General features: G+C 57.4%; 1 protein-coding gene and 1 long non-coding RNA gene across 9 annotated transcripts in view; one reads left to right on the forward strand and one right to left on the reverse strand.

The window, feature by feature from the left end:
- The window catches only part of ZMIZ1 (zinc finger MIZ-type containing 1), a 231,882-nt gene extending 220,395 nt beyond the window's left edge, over positions 1-11,487 (reverse strand). For 2 of the 8 annotated variants that reach the window (XM_033842289.2, XM_033842288.2), the window contains exon 1: positions 10,559-10,815. The gene's annotated coding sequence lies outside the window, so the exon portion shown is untranslated. Of the gene's footprint in view, positions 1-10,558; positions 10,827-11,368 lie in introns of those variants that run through there. The other 6 variants (XM_073793401.1, XM_033842284.2, XM_033842282.2 and 3 more) reach the window with 6 other exon arrangements.
- LOC141276663 (uncharacterized) lies at positions 8,634-20,066 on the forward strand. Its single transcript, XR_012326563.1, has 2 exons — positions 8,634-10,433; positions 19,828-20,066. It is a non-coding gene; the product is annotated as an uncharacterized lncRNA (long non-coding RNA).
- Positions 20,067-20,548: the final 482 nt, after the last annotated feature.

Below are 20,548 nucleotides of genomic sequence, written 5' to 3' on the forward strand. Positions count from 1 at the left end.
TTCTGCCTATAGAAATCAGCCTCACAGACAATTCACGCACAAAAATGAAGGTGTCAACCCGGGCTGGGGTGGGAGGAATCACAAAGCAGTCCTGTTGCAGGAAATAAATCAGTGTTGAGCTCACAGCTTCAGGGAAGCTCCTTTCACAGCCAGGCCCCATTACCAAACACCAGGCAAGAAATCACACCTGAGGTTTCCTCCCTTTTTCCAGGATCAGAAACACAGGGGGGTCCTGGAACTCGGGGTGTGAGGTGGGGTGGTGGTGAGCAAACTGGGCAGGGAGGCTGAGAGCCAAGGAGCCCCCTGACTCGCCCCCTGCCAGCCACAAAGCCCACTCCTCAGAGTCATGGACAAGAGGAGTGCAAGCCCAGAGAAAGTGACACGTCCACAGTCACAGAGTGGGCCTGCCAGCATGGGAACCCAGCTCAGGCCCAGGGCTCTCCCCAGGGCCCCAGGCCGCCTTGCCCTCTCTGACAGCAGCACAACACCCACAGCTCACAGCTGATTCATACCAGCGAGGCATCCTGAAGACACAGCGCACTCCTCTATAAGTAAATGCCACTGGGCCCCTCGGCCCAGGAAGAGGAAACATTAACCGGGGCAGGATAAACAGGCAGTGCAGCAAGCATGGTTGAAACTGGCCTCCTGACCCAGAGGAGGTAAGCCCTAAACCAGTCCTGGTCAGCCTTCCTAGAAGAGGGAGTGGGCGGGACCTGGCTCCCTTCACCCTAATCCCTAGCTCTTTCTGGGGACTTTGAATCCTGGCGCTGACAGAGGATGAGACGGAATGGTTTCAGCAGTGAGGTCGGCTGGCACAAGAGGCCACCCCCTGCGGCCACCCAGTCCCTGTGCCAAGCTTTGTGTCCCGGGGGCCCTACCACTGTTAGTGACCTTGGTCAGGTCCCTTCCCTCCCTCGGCCTCTTTTCCTCATCAGCCCAAAGTCAGGCTGGATTAGGAACAGGGGTTTAAACACAAATGCCTCCAAGACTACGGAAGTGACACACAAAAATGAGTGGGAATCAGAGGGTTTGTGGGCAGGAGGAAGGGAAAAACGACCCAACAGTCATGCTCACTCCAGGGCCAGGGTAATTTTAGACCCTTGGATGAAGGCTGTGGTTCTTACACTGCTTTCAGGTGTCCAAAGTCATTCAAGGATGGGAACAAAGCTGGGGACCATATCTCTCCAGAAAAAGACATAATTGCCAAGGTGTGCACGCAGGCTCAGGGCCCCCGCAGGTCGGGTACGAGGCCCCTCCTGCCTCATCGCTGGCAGGTCTTTGAGGCCTATCTCTAGGGACATGGCAGGGGCCCCACCCCTCTGCCAAGCTGGCCTTGCTTTGGGGCCTGCCCAACCACAAACGGATTTGTGGTCTGGTAACAATAAAAGAAAAGGAGGCCAGCAAAAGTGACAGAGACCTGCAGGCTTGAAGGGGGAAGAAGTCAGGTAGAACCGCCAAGAGGGCAGGCTGGCGGGGATTCTGTCCACAAGGAAGCCGTCCTCGTCCTCCCCATCGTAGGCATCCCTCGGGAAAGGCTGTTCTTCAGCAGGGAAACCATCCACTGGGCCGGCTGAGCTGCAGATGCCAGAGCTGGAAGTGACCACTCAGCTGCACGTTTCCCAGGATGTTCCACTGGTGTCTCTAATAGTTATTTTGCATTAAAAAGGGAGACTGGAGGAGTGTCCTATAGCTTGGGAAACGCTGGGTGAGGCAAAGGGGCTGGTGATTTCCCAGGACAGGGTGTGCTCTGCCACCTGTCCTTCCTTTTGTGGACCGGTGTTCCCGAGGACCCACTCTGGGAAACCTGGATGTGGTCTCAGCTCAGGATTTTCGGGTGAGGAAACTGAGGCTCAGGGCATCCGTGACTGGCCTAAGGTCCCAGAGTCAGTTACCATCCATTGTGATTCTGCACAGTAGTTGACGGTGGACAAGGCTCAGCCCCTCCATCCTCTCCTTTTCTCCACCGGGGAAAAGCCTGCGAGGGACGCCTCGCCTCATCCCTCGCCTCAATTCACGGGTGAGGAAGGTGAGGTTCCAAGGCAGGAACCCAGATTAAGTCTCCACCTTCAGAACATCTCTCCCAGGGGACCAGGCTTCCCTGATAGGGTGAATGAAAACTTGGGTTGTCACAGGGGGCCTCTCCAAGATGTCCCAGCAGCCCTTCCTGCTACAGAGGGGAGAATGGCAGGTGTCAGGAAGCCTGGATCCCAAGCCTGCCTTTGCTGGTCCTGAAGTACCAGGTGACCCTGGGCAATCCCCCCGACCTGAGTGTCCTTGTCGGTCAGTCGGAGGTAACGCAGTGCCAACAGCTGACCAGGTGTCGTGGGAAGCAATGGCCATGACAATGACTGAGGCTGCCGTGTCTTGGGCACTTACTATGCGCCAGACCCTGCATGTGCTCCATCTTCTCACACTAAGGGAAAGGTAATATGTTCTCTTTATACTATTAGTGAGCCTGTTGTGCAGCTGTGGAGCTGCCCAAAGTCACAGATGTCACAGAGGGTGGAGCTGAGAGCTGATCCCAGGCAGTATAAGAGCCTAAAACAAACGAGTTGCCCAAGAAATGCTGGCTATTAGGATATTTACGGAGGACTTTGGTTAGTTGTTTTAAGATGTAAACAGCAGAAGCACCAAAATAATGACATCAATAAGAAAAGTCCACCCCTCCGCACCCAGAACACTCAGGCCCCCTCAATGAGACACTCTGGTGCAAGGGATCCATTTCGCTGTGTGATGTGTGGCCAGTCCCTTTACCTCTCTGGGCTCTGGGTTTCCCCATTGCAAAACAGGAAGGTGGGACAGAGACCTAGAAGGGCCCTCTCCACTTGCCAGTGCCAAAGGGTTTCAGGACCCTTCCCCAGAGGTCTGTGTGCCCCATTTGTCCCTCAGCCAGAGCGCTACCTGGGCTGAGCCGAGCGCCAGGTTTCCTAGTCTTGGCCAAGGTCTACCAGGGAGTAGGACCGGAGTTTGGACAAAAGCCTGGACACGGGGTGAGGCCCAGGCACCTGGCTCTCCTCCCTCGTCCTGAGGTGACACGGGTGACTCCCATGGCGGACCGGGCTCCCTCCCTGCTTCTTCTCCATCCACAGAGGAAGTGTTAGCAGGCCATTCTACAAAGGACAAAAGTCAGCCCTCAGAGGGCCGGGTGGGGCTGGGGGACAGGCAGAGGAAGCCACCCATCTCCTTGGACTAAACAGCCCTGGGCAGATGAGAAATCTTGTACCCTCCCTAAAGGGTTTCTGTTTTACTTCCCTCAAATCTCCAATGCAACCAGACTATTATTACCTTTCAAGAAATATGCTGCTGGGTTGGGGCTCCATTGCCCATCCTTCTCCAACGGCACAGGATCTGGGGGTTCGACTGAAAATGTCCTCCCCAGGTTCATCTGGCCCTTTCCAAGTCAAAGGTGCAACAGCATTCATTTCTGAGCTCCAAAGGGTGGCTATCGGGGCTGCACCAGGCCAGCAACAGGTGCTCAATAAATGTTTAATGAACTAATGGGCTAGAGAGACAGGGTTCCAGGCCTGGCTCTGCCACTAATTCGCTGTTGCCCTTGGATAGAGCCAATTGTTTCTCTCCATAGTTGGGTTTCCCGGACTGGAAAAAAAAAGTCAGACCAGGTAACCCTTATGGCCCATCAATTCTACACCACACGCTTAAGGGTGCAACACACAGGCAGGGAGCTTCCAGGGTAGAAGGAAGTTTCAAACATCTCTTCCCACTGCTCCAGAGTGAAGAGGAGGACAGGACGTGACTGCTGGGTGGGAAGCTCCCAGTAAGGGGTTCTGAAGGCATCACAGCCATCCGCCCCCCTCCCCTGCAAGCGCCAACCTCTGTGGGTGAATGACTAGAGATGCTGAGGAATGAGAATGGGGACAGGGTAGAAGAAAGGATAGAAAGTGGGTGCAGTGTCCATTTAAGACAGACACCAAAATAATTCCAAAATAATTTTAGAAGAGCCACTGAAAGTACAAAGAGACTATATTTTAAATGACATACACGCCCCCACCCCACCCCCAACATTCAGATTAGCTCTGTTATTTTCTGGCAAGGCTCTAATCTGCATTGAGGTGGACCCTCCAAGCAATGAAGAATCTGGGACAGACTGGTGGGAGAGGAGGGAGAAAGCCCCCATATCTGGGAGCCCTGGGAGAGGCAGGCCTGAGTCCTCGGCAGAAACCCTGGCCAGCAGAGGCCACAGCATTGTGTCTGTGTACAGGTAATGCCAACTGGGGAGCCAGCTTTGAGACAAATGAATCCCTCCGGCCCCTATCTCTGGAAGCAGACTTCTCTGGAGGGTTTACTAGCCCCTGGACAATTCCAAACCTGCCCTGAAGTCTCCAGGTACAAAGATTACAAAGCCAGAACAGAAGTCCCTGCCACCCTGCCACTACCAGCCATCCAGGCCCTAGGCCAGTCCCTATCCGTCTGCAGGCCTCAGTTACCCCACTGGCACAGTGAAGGGTTTGAGCTGGATGATGTCTAAGGGCCATGCCTGCTGTGACAGTCTGCAATGCTAAGACTCTACGGAAAAGCACAACACCTACATCACTCAGGCCTCCACCCCGGAGACCTGGGAAGGGAGTCCCCAGTCCCCAGCCGGCTGGTTAAGGCTGGGGGCTGGGGCCTAGGAGAGTCCCCACACCGTCTGTCCTCAACAGCCTGCCACGGCTGAAACCTTTGAGTGGTTACAATTACAGCCGGGCTAACAGGATTAGGGGAGCATTGAAATCTAAGAAATCTAATTAGCTCAGACACCCCGGCCTCCCCCAACACGATCCTGCAGTAACCCCAGCAGCTGGGCCTGACAGGCGGGGCCCGGGGCCCTCCTGGGCCACAGGCGTTACCTGTGCAGGTGTGCCAGGCTGGGCCGGGCTTCCTGGGGAGCTGCCAGTTCAGCCTGCCCGGCTGCTCCCTGCTCTGGACACCACCACCTGCAGCCTTGTCCTGGGGTGGCACTCAGATGAGCTCCAGAAAACCCGGGCCAGGGGCCTGGCCTGCAGGCGGGCAGTGTCAAGGGGCAGAAGGAATTCAAGGGCCCCTACAGGGCGGCTACCCGGCACGGCCTGGGGACTGACTCAGTCAGAGAAGGGGCAGGCTGAGCCAACGTCTGCACCTATAGAAACCATCGCAGCCCAGGGAAGAGCCTTGGGCTGCACGGGGATCTGGGGCCTGGAAACACCTCTGCTTCCTGCTCCAGGGCCAGGGATGAAGCCCCATGCACAGACACGTGCGCCCTGGGTAGTCATGACAGGATCTGGGGCTCAGAGCAAGCTCTGGCTGTAAGACACTGTGCCATAAGGGTGCAGTTGCTCGGGGCATGGGCCGCGTGCTGCCAAATGGGAAGAGCAAGTGAGGCCCCACCATGACCCTTCCTGGGCGCAGCTCCTCCACCTCCGCCTCAGTCCCCAATTCCCCGTTCTCGGGGTCCACGTGGATTTCTGTATCCCTGTCCCCGCCTTGCTGGTGGACTGCGAAGGCAGTAGCACAGCTGGCGTCTGTAAGGCCTGGGGTTGACTCCTGGCTGAGACACAGGTCCTTTCACCTCCCTGAACCTCAGTCTTCTTCTCTGCTAAATGGGGCTAATTCCAAATAGTAGCTAGCTTCCGCTGCTGTTCTCGGGGTTAAGCAAAGTTGGAGAGCGCTTCTAAACCCACCAGGTGCCACACAAAGGCGAGGGGCTGTGGCTATTGCTGTCATCGTGCGCCCCGTGGCAGGCAGCCGGCTGGTGCTGGTTAATTATTTATTTGGACTGATCTTCCTGCCCTTGCTGGACTGTGAGCTCCTAAGGAACAGGAACTGTCTTACACATTTCAGGGTCTCTCACAGGCCACGGTCCTCACACTGTGGACTCTCAGGAAGTATCTGTGAGATCAGTGCTGGGCCCCTGACCCAACCCCACCCCCTGCTATCTATCTCCTTCCTTCTCCTCCTACCCGATCCAAGGAAAGTGCCAGGAGGAAAGCTGGCACACAGACAGATAACAGTGAGCCCCTCAGGCAGACCCTCTCCTACTCCCCACAGGTCACTCCCAATAAGGGCTGGAAGCAGCCATTTGAAGGGTGTCCTCCCACCCCACAGGGGTGTGGCTTGCCTGGGCACTGGTATTGAATCTGGGATCATCCAGGAAAGTACAAGTCTGTGGTCTGGAGAATCCCCAGCTCCTCAAGCCCAGAGAGGTCAGGAGAGGTTGATTTCCAGAAGGCATGCAGCTGAGCACACCAATAGTCAGAACTGTCCACCAAAGGCAAAAACTGCCCTAAGGTAGTGAACTCCCTGTCATGGGGAGCATGCAAGCCAAGGCTGGACAATAAGCTGCCAGGGAGGTAGCCTTGGATGGGAGAGCAGTTTCTGGAAAATGCTTCTAGCACCTCCAATCCAACCCCTTGGTGCCTCATCCATTCTGTACCCAGAGCCTGCCAGGCCTTCAGGGGACACACACCCAGGGATCTCACGCCCATATCTGCCTCATTCTCACAGCAAGCAGGTAGGACTGGGGGGCAGGGCGGCGGGTGTCCTGCCCTTGGGCCCATTTTACAGATGTGGAGACTGAGGCCCAGCTGAGTGAAGCTATGGGCCCAAAGCAGCCAGTCAGCTACAGCCTCCTGACACCTCTGCCCTACCTCCTCAGGTAATAGCAAACGCCCTCATAATCGTGACGGGTTTCTGGACTCTTTCCTCATAGCCTGCGCTTGGGACTGGTTTTCTCAGCCTTCCTTCATCTTCCCTGAGGGCAGTGTCCAACCTCCAGATCACCCCTGGAGCTTCCAGCCTACACAGGCTCTGCCTCCCCCTTTCCTCAGGGTAGAGCTCTAGGGACAAAGAGCCCCCCTCCTTAGAGGGCGTGGACAGAAGCCACTGTGTCCTGCTGAGAGGTCAGAGCAGTCACCAGGCAAGGCTGCAGCAGAGTTCAGGGTAATTACAGCAGCCCGGCCTTTGTTGTCCACACAAAACCTAAGGAACCTCATAAAGATGAGGTGGTGATAGGAGCCAGGCTAGGGCCCTGGGGAGCAAACTTATGAATGAAAAGTATGGGACTCAGGACCTGGCAGGCCCGGCTTCCTGGTTCTGTGACAGAGTGCCCAGAGAAGCTTCCGGAAATTGACTTGTTGGTGCCTGAATTTCTTAGAGCAACATCTCTCCGTGAGACTAGGGTCACAACTGCCTGTTGGATGCTGGCCGAGGCTAGAGAACTCAGTATCTGTGGCTTCACACACGGGTACTCTTACGACAAAACTCCTGGGACACAGCAGGCCTCCAAGTGTCTTCCTTCCTTATCCACCCCGATCTCTGTCAATCAGGAAAAAAGTGAAGTCTGCAGCTCTTAGCTGGGTCCTTCCCTCTGCAATTTTCCATTGATGGTGTACACCTGTCCTAGGCTGGGGCACATCTCTGGGGACCAGGGATGGAGACAATGTTGTGTTACTGTCACTAGGCGTGTGTGTGTGTGTGTGTGTGTGTGTGTGTGTGTGTGTGTGTGTGTGTGTGTGTGTGTGTGTGTGAGAGAGAGAGAGAGAGAGAGAGAGAGAGAAACCCCAAGTCTCTGGACCTTTCTTTGCTCCTGGCTGAGAAAGGAATGAGGCTCCTCCTCCTCTCCCCTTCCTTAGGAGAAAAAAGGGACATTTGTCCCCATAAAAAAGGCAGCAATCTTTTTTTGCATAGACAGGACTAGTTATCAAAGTTTCCAATAAGTCCAACAATTACTTATTCCCAACTCTTCTCTGTGAGCCATACCCTGAATGCCTCAAAACCCCAATCCAAAAACCATTTACAACTCTTGAAAACTCCCTACCGCTCAATCCCCACCACCCCCTAGCCACCACAGTCACTGCCACCAACTCAGAAGTCTACAGTTTTGAGATTTACATGTGAAAACAGCATTTCATATCCTTGTGACTTGGGACAAGGAGATGCTTCTGTCCTTTTGGAGAAAAAAAACCCGGCCGAAAACACAAAACTCAGAAGAAAACAGCATCGCCCTCCCAATGCATTCCCTTGGCCCCAAAGTCACACGTGCTCTGTGGCAGATTCGGCTTTCAATGTGTCTTTTGTTTGATGCTGGTGCTTCAATATCTTCAACCTGAAGAGAGGAAGGTCAGCACAAGGCTTGGGGCATATTCACAAACTGCGCCACAAGGGGCAGGCAGCGGGCAAGTGAGGGGCCAGGAATTCCCTGGACCCCCTCAAAAAGCAGCCGGGACACAGAAAGTTACGGATTTGCTCCCTCATCTGAACTTCCCTGAGAGCAACTTTTAAACTCCCGGGACCACGCTACAAACGCCAGCAAAAGCTAGTCAGACTTCATCACCAGCCAAGCTGCCCATTCTCCAGCTGCAGCGCCTGCCTCTTTTTCTCTACCTTCAAGAAACAATAATAAGCAAACCCAGGCACCTCTGGGAACAGCCTCTGGCCTCCTGCCCTGCCCTGTGTAACGAAACGAGCCTGTCTTCACACCCACGAGGGAGGAGGAGACGGCACTGGCTAACCCTCTGGTCTACCAGGCCCTGTTCCCGGGGTTGCAGCAAGGAGACAAACTGTTGCTCAAGAAAATCCTCCAGAAAACCCTTGGCACCAGAAGATAACTCCGGGCAGCTCCTGCCCAGTGCCAAGCCAGGAGCTTCCAGAGGTGGCTTCCCCCTGCCCTTTTAAATCTGTGGGGCTGGGCCCTACTCTCCCATGCCCTGGGCTGTCCACCCAGGGGGCTCCGAATGGCCATGGCAGAGCAGGGAGGAAGAAAAGGCTGGCCGAGCAGTGCCCTCACCCTGCCAGCTCAGCCGCCAGCTTCTTGGAGGACCTCTGAGAGAACATTTGTTTGGGCTGCCAAGTTAAATCTTCCTCCCTCATGTCAGGGCATTGGAAAAGCAGTCAGGGGGGAGGAGAAGGCGGAGAGCGGGGGTTAGGAGCAGCGGGAAGGAGGGACGCAGGCGGGCAGGCTCACAGAGCCCCAGTTACTCCGGCACTGCCTGCGCAGGAAGCTTGCGGCTCCGAGGCAGGCGCTGCCGGGACTCCGGACACCCAAGCAGGGGCCGGGCCGCCCGGCCTCCAGGGTCAGGCGCCGGGTGCCAGGCGCCCTGGGCTCCCGCCCAGGGAGAGGCCCTCGCTCCGTGGCCCGCCGGAGGAGCGAGGTGGGAAGGGACGGCAAGGGAGGAAAAAGTTTGCGGCAGGTAGAGGGGTCGGGCTGAGCGGCCCTGCTGTCGGGCTGTCCCCCGGGGAGGGGTGGGGGACCCGGGCCGGCTGCCCTGGCTTGCACCCGCCCGCCCGCCCTCCCGCTCGGGTTGTTTACATTCCTGGAGTGTCTTTTAAACCCGGGGCTGAGGCCGGCTCCCGGCCTTCTCCGGCGGCTCCGGGGCAGTCTCCCGTGAAAATCTGCTGGCGCACAATGGCGGGGAAGACGGCCGCCCCTCGCCCGCGCCCCCGCTGCTCCGGGGCGGGGAGCCTGCCCTCCGCGCCGCGCCCTCTCCTCGCCCGGCTGGCTTCCTGGACAGATGTCCCCGGCGAGGGGGCGACGCGCGCCCGCTGCCCGCGCCCCAGACGCCGAGGCCGCGCTCCCCACTGTTTTCTACCCAGCCCAGACGCCAGGAATGTGAAACAAGCTTCCAGAGCCCGCCCCCCACCCCAGCTCCAGCCCCGGCCCGGCCCCCCAACCTCCGCCCGGGCCGGCCTCCCACTCCCCCGGGGCCGCCGCCGCCGCCGGAGACGGAGAGGAAGAAAAGAACACGGGGAAATTACTTTCGTATTTGCAACGCGCGCGCACACACGCACATCTTCCCCCTGGGCTGCCCTCTTGGCCGGGGCAGCTCCATCGAGGCTTTGGCCTTAAGGTTCCTCGGGCTTCTAAAGATCTACTGGAAGACCCTACACACACCCCTTGGCGTTCCCCGCTAGTATGGTGCGCCGCGTCTCCCTGGGCAATTCCCACACAAACAACTTAACCGCGCCCCCCCTCCCATTTACAAAAGTGTGTGTTTTCCCTGGAAATTCAGATGCACAACTTAACACCACCACCCCTTGCCGCCACGAAATCCGGCGCCTTCCCTGGCGGTTCCCCTACACACAGGCGCACAACTTCGCGTCTTTCCAAAGGAGACGAGGGAAACCGAGGTGATCCTACGCCGGTCCTTCCTTCCCTCCCTCCCTCTCTCCCTCCCTTCCTTCTTTCTTCCCTCCCTCCCTCCCTCCCTTCCGAATCCCGGTCCTGCACGGCCCCCGGTGTACTGAACCAGGGCTGCAGGCGCGCCGGCAGGAGGCGGGCACCAGGTCCGCGCGCGTACAACTGCACTCACGCCCCGCGCACCCGAAGAGCCCCGGCCCCCGCGCGCAGACCAAGACGGCTCCGCGCAGCCCGGCGTTCGCCGGTTGCCTGGGCCTTGGCCCCTGGTAGCCAAGAAGAGCGCAGCGGAGCCCAGCCGCCGGCCACTCGTCCGGCTCGCCAGGTACCGGCGGAAATTAAAGGGAAAAACCCTAACGCCCAGCGCCCCACAGTCGCACCCCAAGAGTCCACGGGGAGCGGGAGGAAGGCCTGGGGCCAGCGGACGCCCGGGTCTGGCCCCAAACTTACCCGGAGCTGCGAGCGCCGCTGCCGCCGCTGGAGGACGCGCCGCTGCCGCCGCCGCCGCCGCTGCCGGGCAGGGCCGGCTCCGGCCGGGAGGAGCTGCGAGGGCGCCGAGATGGGCTCCGCGCCGGCTTCTGCTCCGCGCCGACCGGGGCTGGGGTCACCGCGCTGCGCCGGCGCTGCTCGCTCGCTCCGCCGCCCGGTCGCTGCTCTCCGCCTGCCGCCCGGCCGCTCGCTCTCCCGGGCGCCAGCCGCCGCTCGCTTTTTTAATGTCCACAGACAGTGAAAAGGAACTCGGCGTTAGGGGGTGAGTAAGTGAATCAACTCGCCCGGAGCCGAGCAAGTTGAAGTGTCAGATTACATTGGCTATTCTATTTCCAAAGGGCCCCGCGCCGCCGGCCGGCCGCAAAAGCCGGTGCGGAACTGCGGGAGGAGCGGAGCGCCGCGCCACCGCCACCGCCGTCGCCGTCGCCGCCGCCGCCGCCAGCGCTCAGCTCCGCTCGCCTAGCGCTCTCTGCGCTCTCGCCTCTCCCTGTCTCTTTTCGCCTCTCTTTCTCTCCCTCGCCTTTCCCTTCCCTTTCCCTCTTTTGCTTCCTTTCTTCCCAGCTCCTCGGTCTGGGCGCTCTCCAAGCTTTTTCCCCTCTATGGCTCTGATGGGGCTTCGCGCGTCACCCACTCCCACTCACCTTCTCTCTCCTGCCTCCACTACTCCCTGGCCGCTCCCCCACCAACCGCGACCCCACCCCCACCCGCTCCAGCAAGTTTGGAGCAGGAGAGAAATGCTGAGGGTCACATTGGAGAGGGGGCTAAAATCACCTGTCTCACCGGAGTGTCCCCCGCTTTGCTCTCAAGCCCCCGACTGGAGTGCGTTTGGGGCCGCGAAAGCTGTCAGGTACCCGAACTGGGGCTGAGCGAGTTGCTAACGAGATTGCCAAAGACTTCCGTTGGAGGAGGCTTTGGGATTGCTCCTAAAGCCCAGGGGCTGGCGGGTGGGGCGAGCAGAGGACCCCTCCCCTCCCCGCCAAGGGCAATGTTGAGGTAGGCTAGAGCGCTGGGTAGAAGCGGTGCGCTCGGTCTGTCCCCGGCACCCTGCGCGGTCCAAAAGCGCTTGGATTCCCCGAGGCCCGGCGGGAAGCGTCCCGGGCCCAATGTGTGCGGGCGGGGTGGGGGCCGCGGGATCCCGGCCCAGGGCTGTGCACTGTCCCAGGAGCCGCGGAGAGCGATGGCACTCACAAGGCTTACTTGGGTGAGCCCGGTCGCGGGGTTCCCCTGTCAGACCCACGCCTGAGAGCATCTAAGTGCGCGCCCACTTTGGCTCACGTCCGCTGCCCCTCACACGGAAACTCCTACACAAACGGCACACACATTCGCGCCCACACTCAGTATTACAAACACGCTCTCACACGCACACGCACCCACACACGTACACTTTCGCTCACAAAAATGCCCGTGTACACGGCAAGCGCGCGCACACACACACACACCAGTGCAAACCCACATACATTCAAAAAACAAAACATCTCCCTGTGCACTAAATCCTCACGTTCATGTACACATACAAACACATCCCCTCACGTTCTCTTCCACATCCCTTCCCCAAGCCCCCCCTACTCATGATTTGCGGTACCCTCAGTCCCAAATCATAATCAGCGCCCGCGCAGCCCGGGTTGGACACACGCACGCGCGCACGCGCGCACTCCCCTCCCCGCACAAGCTGGGGAGGCTTCGGCCCGGCTCCCGCTTCGGATTCCAGGTGTGGTGGCGGCTCCACGCTCCGCGTTTTGCAGTCCGCCGCGGTGTCGGAGGCGAGGCGAGGAAGGGAGCTGGAATAACAAAGGCAAGTTGGGGAGAGCGCAAGGGGGCGCAGCCCCGGTCGGGCCGCGGGGGGAGCCTTGGTCGGCCGGGGCTTTGGAGGCTGCAGGGTCTCCGGCGCCTGAAGCCGGAGATGGGGAGGGAGGGTGGGGGTCGAGGGGCGGGGCCAAAGCGTGACGTCAGAGAACAATGACACCGCCGGGTGGTGGGGTGGGCGGGCACCCGGAGACAGCCGAGGCGGGGGTCTCCCCCGGGGCCTGAGACTAGCGGAAGACGTCCTGGCCCGGCCAGAACCGCTGTCTGATTGACGAGGCCCGCTTGGGAGCGCGGATGTGCCACGCAGACTCGAGGATCGCCCCCGGCCTCCTGGGCAGTGATCAGCGCGGACCCTGGGCCAACGCGGGAGCAGGCCGGAGTACCATCCCCCCAACCCCCATTTTAGAACATCCTTCAGAGGGCTTCTCTGACCTCGGCTTGAACTCCTTCAGGGCCGGCGAGATCACTCCTTCCAGCACCGGAGGGAGAAGAGGCAAAATGAATTTGCCAGCCCTGAATTCATTCTCAAGGCTACAGTATTCTGACAGCCAGCAAACTCAGCCTGAATTCCTGAGGGCTCAGAGGACTGCAGCTCAGGGCCACAGGGGCTGGGGGACGGAGGGAGGATGCCGGGAGCCTGCTTGATTTTCCCATGGGAAATGCTGCCTCGCTATGCCATTAGGCACTTCCTACTGGGCCTCAGTCCTTCGACCTGTCACATGGACTGTTACCACACTGCTACTTTGCTACTGCTCTCACACAGGTGTCAGCTGAGCGTCCCCTGGGGAGGGTGGATGGTATGAAAGACTTCCAGACCTCTAGGGACACCAGGGAGGCACGGTCCCAGCACATTCCTGTGGGAGGGAGCCCCAACCCCTCGTCATCAAAGTGGCCCAGGTTCATTAAGTTGGGACATGAGGGTAGCCTGAGAAACCCTTGAAGGCCTGATCCAGGGCTGGAAGGTGGGAATTCCACTTGCTGAAAGGTGGCTGGAGCCACAGCTGCCCTCCTTCCACCCCCACCCCACCCCACCTCCAAGAATGCATAGCATTGCAGCAGCCAGAAAGCCATCCCCACCTCAGGTCCAAAACCTTAGGACAGAGTTTCTGGGTGTTTAAGGACCTGGAGGGCAAGAATTCAGCCCCAGCGGAGAACTAGGCCAGTTCCTGTTACCTTGATGACCACCTACGTCAGAATGTTCAGTCCTCTCAACATTTTTGTCCAGATCTCTCAGTGAGTGACAAGGTATAGCTACCTCTAGGAAGTGGGGGGATGCAGGTGACCTTGGTGATGACCACTCATGTTCAAAAGCTCCTGTCCAGAAGACACCTACCCGCCACCTCCTTTGCCAGTTCCTTTGGCATCTGGAAACTAGGAAGTGGCTGAAGAGGGCAGAGGAGCCCAGCCCAGCACACAAAGCAGGCCCAACTCTCTGAAGCGTGGAGCCGGGGGTTGATCTCCCCTCTTCCCAGCTGAGCAAGCATGGCACTTGGTGGCAGCAAGTCCAAGAAATCTCGCCTGGGCCCTGAGTCTGCCCGGCCTCCTGGGGACCCTGGGCTCCCGTTCTTGGGACTCAGGCCCTTGCTGTCTCTATTCCACTTTCGAGAAATAACAAGGCAGGTTTGATCCCTGTGGGGTCTTGGAAGTTGCTATGACTTAGTTAGTGCCTACTGTGTGCTGGATACTGGGCTGAGGGCCTCTGAAGCGTTAGTTTATTGAATTCTCACATTGCTTTGAGTTAGGTGCTATTACCATCCCCCCTTCAGAGAAAACTGCACCGTGAGGGACTTGTCCACGGTCAACAGGAGTCGAGCTCAGGTCCTCATTAACAAAGTTTCCTGCTGGTCCCTCAGCCCCAGCTCTGTATCCTCATCTTTAGACTCTCTGTGTGACCCTAGGCAAGTAGCTAGCCCTCTCTGGGCCTCTGTAAACCAAGGGCAAGGTCTCATCATGGTGATCAGGCATCTTTGGGGACCGTGTGTTCTGAGCCCCCACCCTCTTGGCCTTGGCCTCTGTGGGCCTGGAGGTCTGGGGTGAATCAGAGAGGTTGGTGCTTTCACTTCCCAGCCACTGGGAGCTGGAAGATGGATTCCGCTCAGCCCGTGCAGGCCCATAAGTCACCTGGCTCCAGAGGCGGCTTCAGCGGCCATCAGGGGGATGCAGGCTGCACGGGGCCTGTCCGTGGGCGCCAGTATGGGGCCCAGCCCACACCCACCTTCAGAACAGACTTAAGTGCTACTAATTCCCTCACCCTCCACCCTCTGGGGAGCTATCAGCAGGAGAAGAAGGCCATTGCTTAGGCCTGGGAGGAAGGCGGTGGTGGGAGGCTTTAGGTCCTGTGCAGGGTGTCATGACTGTGGTCCCCTCGGGCAGGGGCCCCTCAGTGGGCTGGGGGTGGTCAGGGGACTGACACATGTGGGGGGTGAATTCCTGCTTCTACGGGGTTGTCTTCTCTGTCTCCACTCTCCACAACCCCCTCCCCAAAAGGGAGCCAGAGGGCTAAAGGGGCAGGAGGAAAGTTACATTCACTGAGTGCTTACGCTTCCCCAAGCACTTGGGAAATAGTCTCTCCTTACATCCTCTCCACAAGCCAGAAGGTGTAATTTGCCTCTGAGGAAAGAAGCTCAGAGAGATTTAAGTGACCTGCTTAGGACCTCACAGCTACTCAGTGGGTGGGGCTGGGAGTGAGCTGCAGGTCTGGGCTGGGCCTCTGGGTTGAGAATGGGGACTTGCCTTATCTCATCCCCAGGCTATGGTGCAGACAGGGTGACCAGCTGGGTACTTTGAGGTGGAGTAAAGACTCTTTAGTCACCAGGCAGTCATCGGGCCCTCCCATGGCAGTGGAATAACAGGGAGGACCTTTAGTCTTCACACCTTGGTTGGATCCAGGAGACATTTGGTCCCTGCCCAGCTCTGAGGCCTGTGCCTCTAAGCGTGGGTGGTGAGGTCCAGCAGAGAGCAGATGTGCACAGCAGGCTCTCCTGGTCTGCCTCCTCTCCGTGTACCCATCAGATGGCTCCCTCCATTCTCTGAGGCCACACCTTCCCAGCATCCAGGCCCCGATTCCCCCAGGCCCTTCCCCCAGGCCTGTTATCTTCTCAGTTTCCGTCATGGAGCTCTGCCCCATAGTTCCAGCTCCAGCACCACTCACTTCTTCCCATCAGAGGCCCCAGAGAGTAAACCGAGAGCCTGCTTCCATGTCACAGACTCTGTGCCTCTGTTTCCCCATCTGTCAAGCAAGAGAGCGTGGGACACACAGGGGTTGTCCAATGGCACTTGTGCCTCTGATCGTCCTGTGATTCTGTAGGGTCTGAGCTTTCCAGCCTTGGGCTGAGCTACGGTGCACTTTAGGGTTTCGGGGGAGGGTGGCTGCTTCGGGGCGTGCTCTCAGAGGCCCCCTTTTGGCCAGGTAGGGACAGGAAAATATCGATAGTCGAGGGAGCTGTCCAAGACTGTGAATAGGTAACAACCTTAACACCTCCCTTCAGGGGGTACCTCTCACTCTCTGAGCCTCACAACGGCCCTTTTATGGGTGACGAAACTGAGCCTCAGATGGAGGTGCTGGCTTTCCCATGGCCACACATCTGGGAAGTGTCAGAGATGGGACAGGAACCAGGACTCCTAATCCTTCACCTGCACGAGTGCTGCCAGAGGGGAGATCTTGCACGTCCTGCACTGCAGGGTGGGGTGGGGCGGACTCTGGGACAGGCGATGGGAGGAAGGTCAAGCCTCCTGCCTCCTCCCTGAAAGCCCCTGTGCCCTGAGGGGTACCTCCTTTCTGGCGCTGGAGCGGGTGGAGAAGATCTCAGAGCCTCATCATCTCCCCTCCTCACCTGGATAGCAGTTGCCTGGCCTCCAGGCTCATACCTCTTGCCCTGACCCTGTCATGTGGCCATTCTGGGTGGCTTTCAGAATTGTCAGCATTATATACTTACTGTCCTTCTCATGCTCTGCCTACCTCCTGGGACGCAGCCCTCCCAGCCTTCCAGGCCACATCTACAGCCACCTGCTGGGAAGCCTCTTCTGATTACCTCTAGCAGATGCGCTGCCTACCTAGTCTCAACCCCATGTGCTGCTGTCCCCATAGCATTGTCATCGTTATAGCAATTACTGGTTAAGTTCTTACTATGTGCCAGGCACTGTGTATAAACTCCTCCAGTCCTCACTTGAGCTGATTATTAGGATTAACGTCTCCATTTTACAGATGAGGAAATTGAGGCACAGAGAGTTTCATTTGCCTGGTGTGACACCTCACTATTCAGGGAAGTTATTTGGTATGCGCCCCTCTCCCCTCCCTGGGGACTGCAGGCTGTAGGATGGCTCACTGTTCTATCCCATCACCCAGCATAGCTGCTGAGTGACTGATGGCCGGTCAAGTGCCGTGAGAGGTGCAGGGGGCACACAAGATGAACCAGACCCAACCTTCTGGGAGCTCACAGGCTATCAGGAAGGACTACCCACACCAAATGCCACTCTGAGAGTTTGGGGGAAAGAGACTAATCGTCACTGTGTGAGGCCTGGAAGGCTGGCTTTGTTGGGGGCCTTGGAGAGACCATAGACCAGAGTGAGGCATGGACCTGCCCAAGGTCACACAGCAAGTTTGAGGCAGCAGTGGGGCTGAGACCCCAGTCTGCCAGTATGACGTGCCTTCTTGCACCTTGCAGCCAGCTGTAGGGCCCCTGCGTCTGTGCTTTTTCAAGGACACATGGTCTCAGACGCCTCCATGATGCTGAGCTGTTCAGTGAGTGGCTCTGGTCCTTCTCTCCCCTCTATTAAAATTTTAAAAAAAAGAAGAAAGAAAGAAAGAAAGAAATCCAGGCATTGTTCCTGGCTGCAGCTGGTGCCAACTAGAATCCTGCCGAACAGAATGGAGCCGAGAGCCCTGCCGCCCAGGGGCCTGGCTGCTGACACAGGGCCTTTCTCTTTTGCTTCCCAAGGGGGGCCCAGGCTGATGCTCCATGGGCACCCTCTCCACCTGCCTCCCTGGCCACAGCCCTGAGCCTCCTGCTGCCCTCACCCTCTTTGCGAAAATCCGAAAATCCGATGCCACTTGGGAGGGCCGTTAGCCCCCTGCCTTCCTTCCTCATCTCCCCACAGCCTGGGGTGAGCTGGGCCTCCCTCCCTGACAGCCCGGCCCCTCACCCTACTGGGAGGGGCCTGCGATGCCTGTCTGGGAGAGTGGCAGAAATCCTTTCTCCATGGAATCATTTGGAACACTGGTTCGATTTCAGAACATACCAGGATTTTCCATCTTCCCCGCCCCCAACCTGACTTGGCAGGTACCAATCCTCAGCTCACCCACTAAGGCGGTAGGGAAGGCCTGGGGGGGCGGGCGAGCGGTGACAAACAGCTCTGCAGATACAGAAACGTGCTTTTTAAAGTCACTGGTTCGCCTGCTCCCTCTGCTCAAGAGACTTGATCTTAGGAGAAAAAGGCTTCTCCAAAGTCTCCCTTGCTATCTTTATTTCATTCCCCCTCACTTGCCCCTTTAGAACTTTGAGCTCTGGTTTACACTCCCTCCCCCTCCCCCCCAACACACACACACACACACACACACACACACACACACACACACACACAGTGAGCTGATCTGGCGCAGGTTTCCCCAAATGTCAGCCCTGAGAGAGCAGCAGCCTCGCCACTACCCAGTGTCCACTGGGAACCCTTGAGCTTGACCCAGCCAACAAAGCCGGCTTTCCAATCTCTGACTCTCCTGCAATGGGCACAGCACTTTAGAGTCTGTGAAGAGCGCTTTCTGTCTCACCTGAGTGCCACGGCAGTCTCAGGAGGCAGGCAAAAGTCGACCCACTTGGCAGAGGAACAAACTGAGGGTTCAAGAGACCCGGTGGTTTGGCCAAGGTCATACAGGAAGGGGCAGAGTTGGAATGGGAAGCCTGATCTGTTGATCCCATGTCACTAAGCGGGAGTGGGGACCCGAGTGGTAATGGCCTCAGACGACGGCATTCCCAGCTCTCCGAATGCTTCCAGGAGACAGGATCTCAGACATACTGATGTGCTTTCAACAAATATTCATCACATACCTGCTATGTGCCTGGCACAAAACTAGGCGCTGGAGATCCAGCAGGGAGCAAAACAGATGTGGTCCGTGCTTACATTCTTATGTGGAGGAGACAGACCCCAAACAAACTGTGCAGGAAGATGTGCCTGTCCTCCCCTATCCCACCCCAGCCATGTGCCCTGGAAGGAGCTCTGGCCGAGAGGCTGGGAGACACAGATTCTGGTCCCAGTGTTGCCACTGACTCCCCGTGTGACGTTAGACAGGGCTTTCCATCTGTGACATCTGCAAGCGTGTGCCTTCTCTTGCCCTGCTCCCAGCCTCTGAGTCAAGTGGTTAATAATTTCCTGGCATGAATAATTACCCTGATTACGTTTTTTCTTAAATCTGACTTTTCATAAGCTCTGGAGCCAAAAAGGGGCTTTTGACGTCATCTAATCTGAGCCCCATCACTAACAACGAACCCCTCGGTCTCCTTTCTTCCCAGGAGGTGACTGTCTCTGCTTGCATCTTTCTGGAATTGGGGAGCTTGCTCCCTCACGTAGCAGATAACGCCTAGTGGTGCGCTGCTAAATGTTTAACAGCTGGCTCTCCAAAGCAGGGAAAACCTGATTTGTAGCATTTGCTGATTTCGCATGGTGTAAAATACTCCCACCACGGCCAATTTTAGGCTGCCACCTTAATATCAACCAGGTCAGGCAGTTTCTGAAAATTTAACAATCGGCTCCTGTGAGCCAGTCCAAAGTGGCCCCAACACACCACTGCCCCGCCCCACAGAGAAGCCCTGTCCAGCTTTACTTGCTGGGAAGTTCTTCCTGTTATTGAGCAAAACATCTAATTGTCAGGAACTCCAGCCTGGAAATGCTGAGCTACTTCTCTGGGGTGTCATACGACAAGGGGGACCTTTGGCCCCATGAAGCCCTTCAGAGAATTGGAGGAATTGACCCTGTCTCCCCGTGAGAAGGGTAGTTCCTGGGCCAAGTGGGGTCAGTGTATATTCACCCACCCTCCCTCCCTCCCTCCCTCCCTCCCTCCTTTCTTCTCTCCCCCTCCTGCCCTTCTTCCCCCTCCCCTTCCCCTCCCTCCCTTCTTCCCCCCTCCCCCCTCCCTTCTTCCCCCCTCCCCCTCTTCTTCCCCCCTCCTTTCTCAAATATTTATTGGGCCTCAGTGACATGACAGGTATTGTACTAGGTACTGTGGACACAGTGACCCATGTCTGCTCGCACTGGCCCCCTCCAGCTGGAAAGTCTCCCCACTCAGCCTGTCCACCTTTGAGGCTACGCTCAGATGTCACCCACTCTCAGAAGCCCGCCCTGACCTCCACCCCTTCCCTTCCCTCCCAGAGCCCCACCCTCCCAGAGCCTTTATCAGTCCCTGTTTGGCACTTATCACGTTCTACCTTGGATTACAGCTATTTGTGTACGCAGCTTATCTCGCTGCCAGACTGAGAGGCAGCGCGGGCTTGTTGAAAGAGCATGGACTTTGGAGCCGCACGACCTGGCCCTGCATCCCAGCCCTGCCACTTCGGGCTGTGAGCCCTTGGGAACTTACACACACCACCTCTTGAAGCCTCAGTTTCCTTATCTGTAAAGTGGGGCTGGTGATAACTACTAAGGTGATTTGACCATTAAATGAGATTAGAAATGTAAACCTCCTTTCCTGTTCCTGTCTGGACTCTCATCCTCTTAGGGACAGATTGTGTCCAGTGCCCCTTTGTATTCTCCCGGTTATAACAGTAAGAGTATAACTATTAACAACAATGGCAAACACTCACATAGCACTTACTGTGTACAAGGTCTTATTCTAAGAACTAACATGGGTTAACTCACTTCATTATCACAACAACCTGGTGGCCTTGGAACTATTATTATTCCCATTAATAGATGAGCAATCTGAGGCTCAGAGAGGTTAGATAATAAGCCTGAGCTCACATAGCTAGTGAGCGGGAGAGTTGAGATTTGAATCCAGAAAAATCTGCGCCAGAGCCTTAGCTGTTGAACGCTACGTCACATGGCCACGGTACAAGGGCTTGGACGGGCTTCTGAAGTGGTGTGGGAGGGTGAGTACCCACAGTGCACCCCAGCCTGTGAACATCTTTTCCTTGACCTGTGGGGTGGGAGTGGAGGTGTACC

The sequence above is a fragment of the Tursiops truncatus genome, chromosome 16, assembly GCF_011762595.2.
Source record: "Tursiops truncatus isolate mTurTru1 chromosome 16, mTurTru1.mat.Y, whole genome shotgun sequence".
NCBI classification, from domain to species: domain Eukaryota; kingdom Metazoa; phylum Chordata; class Mammalia; order Artiodactyla; family Delphinidae; genus Tursiops; species Tursiops truncatus.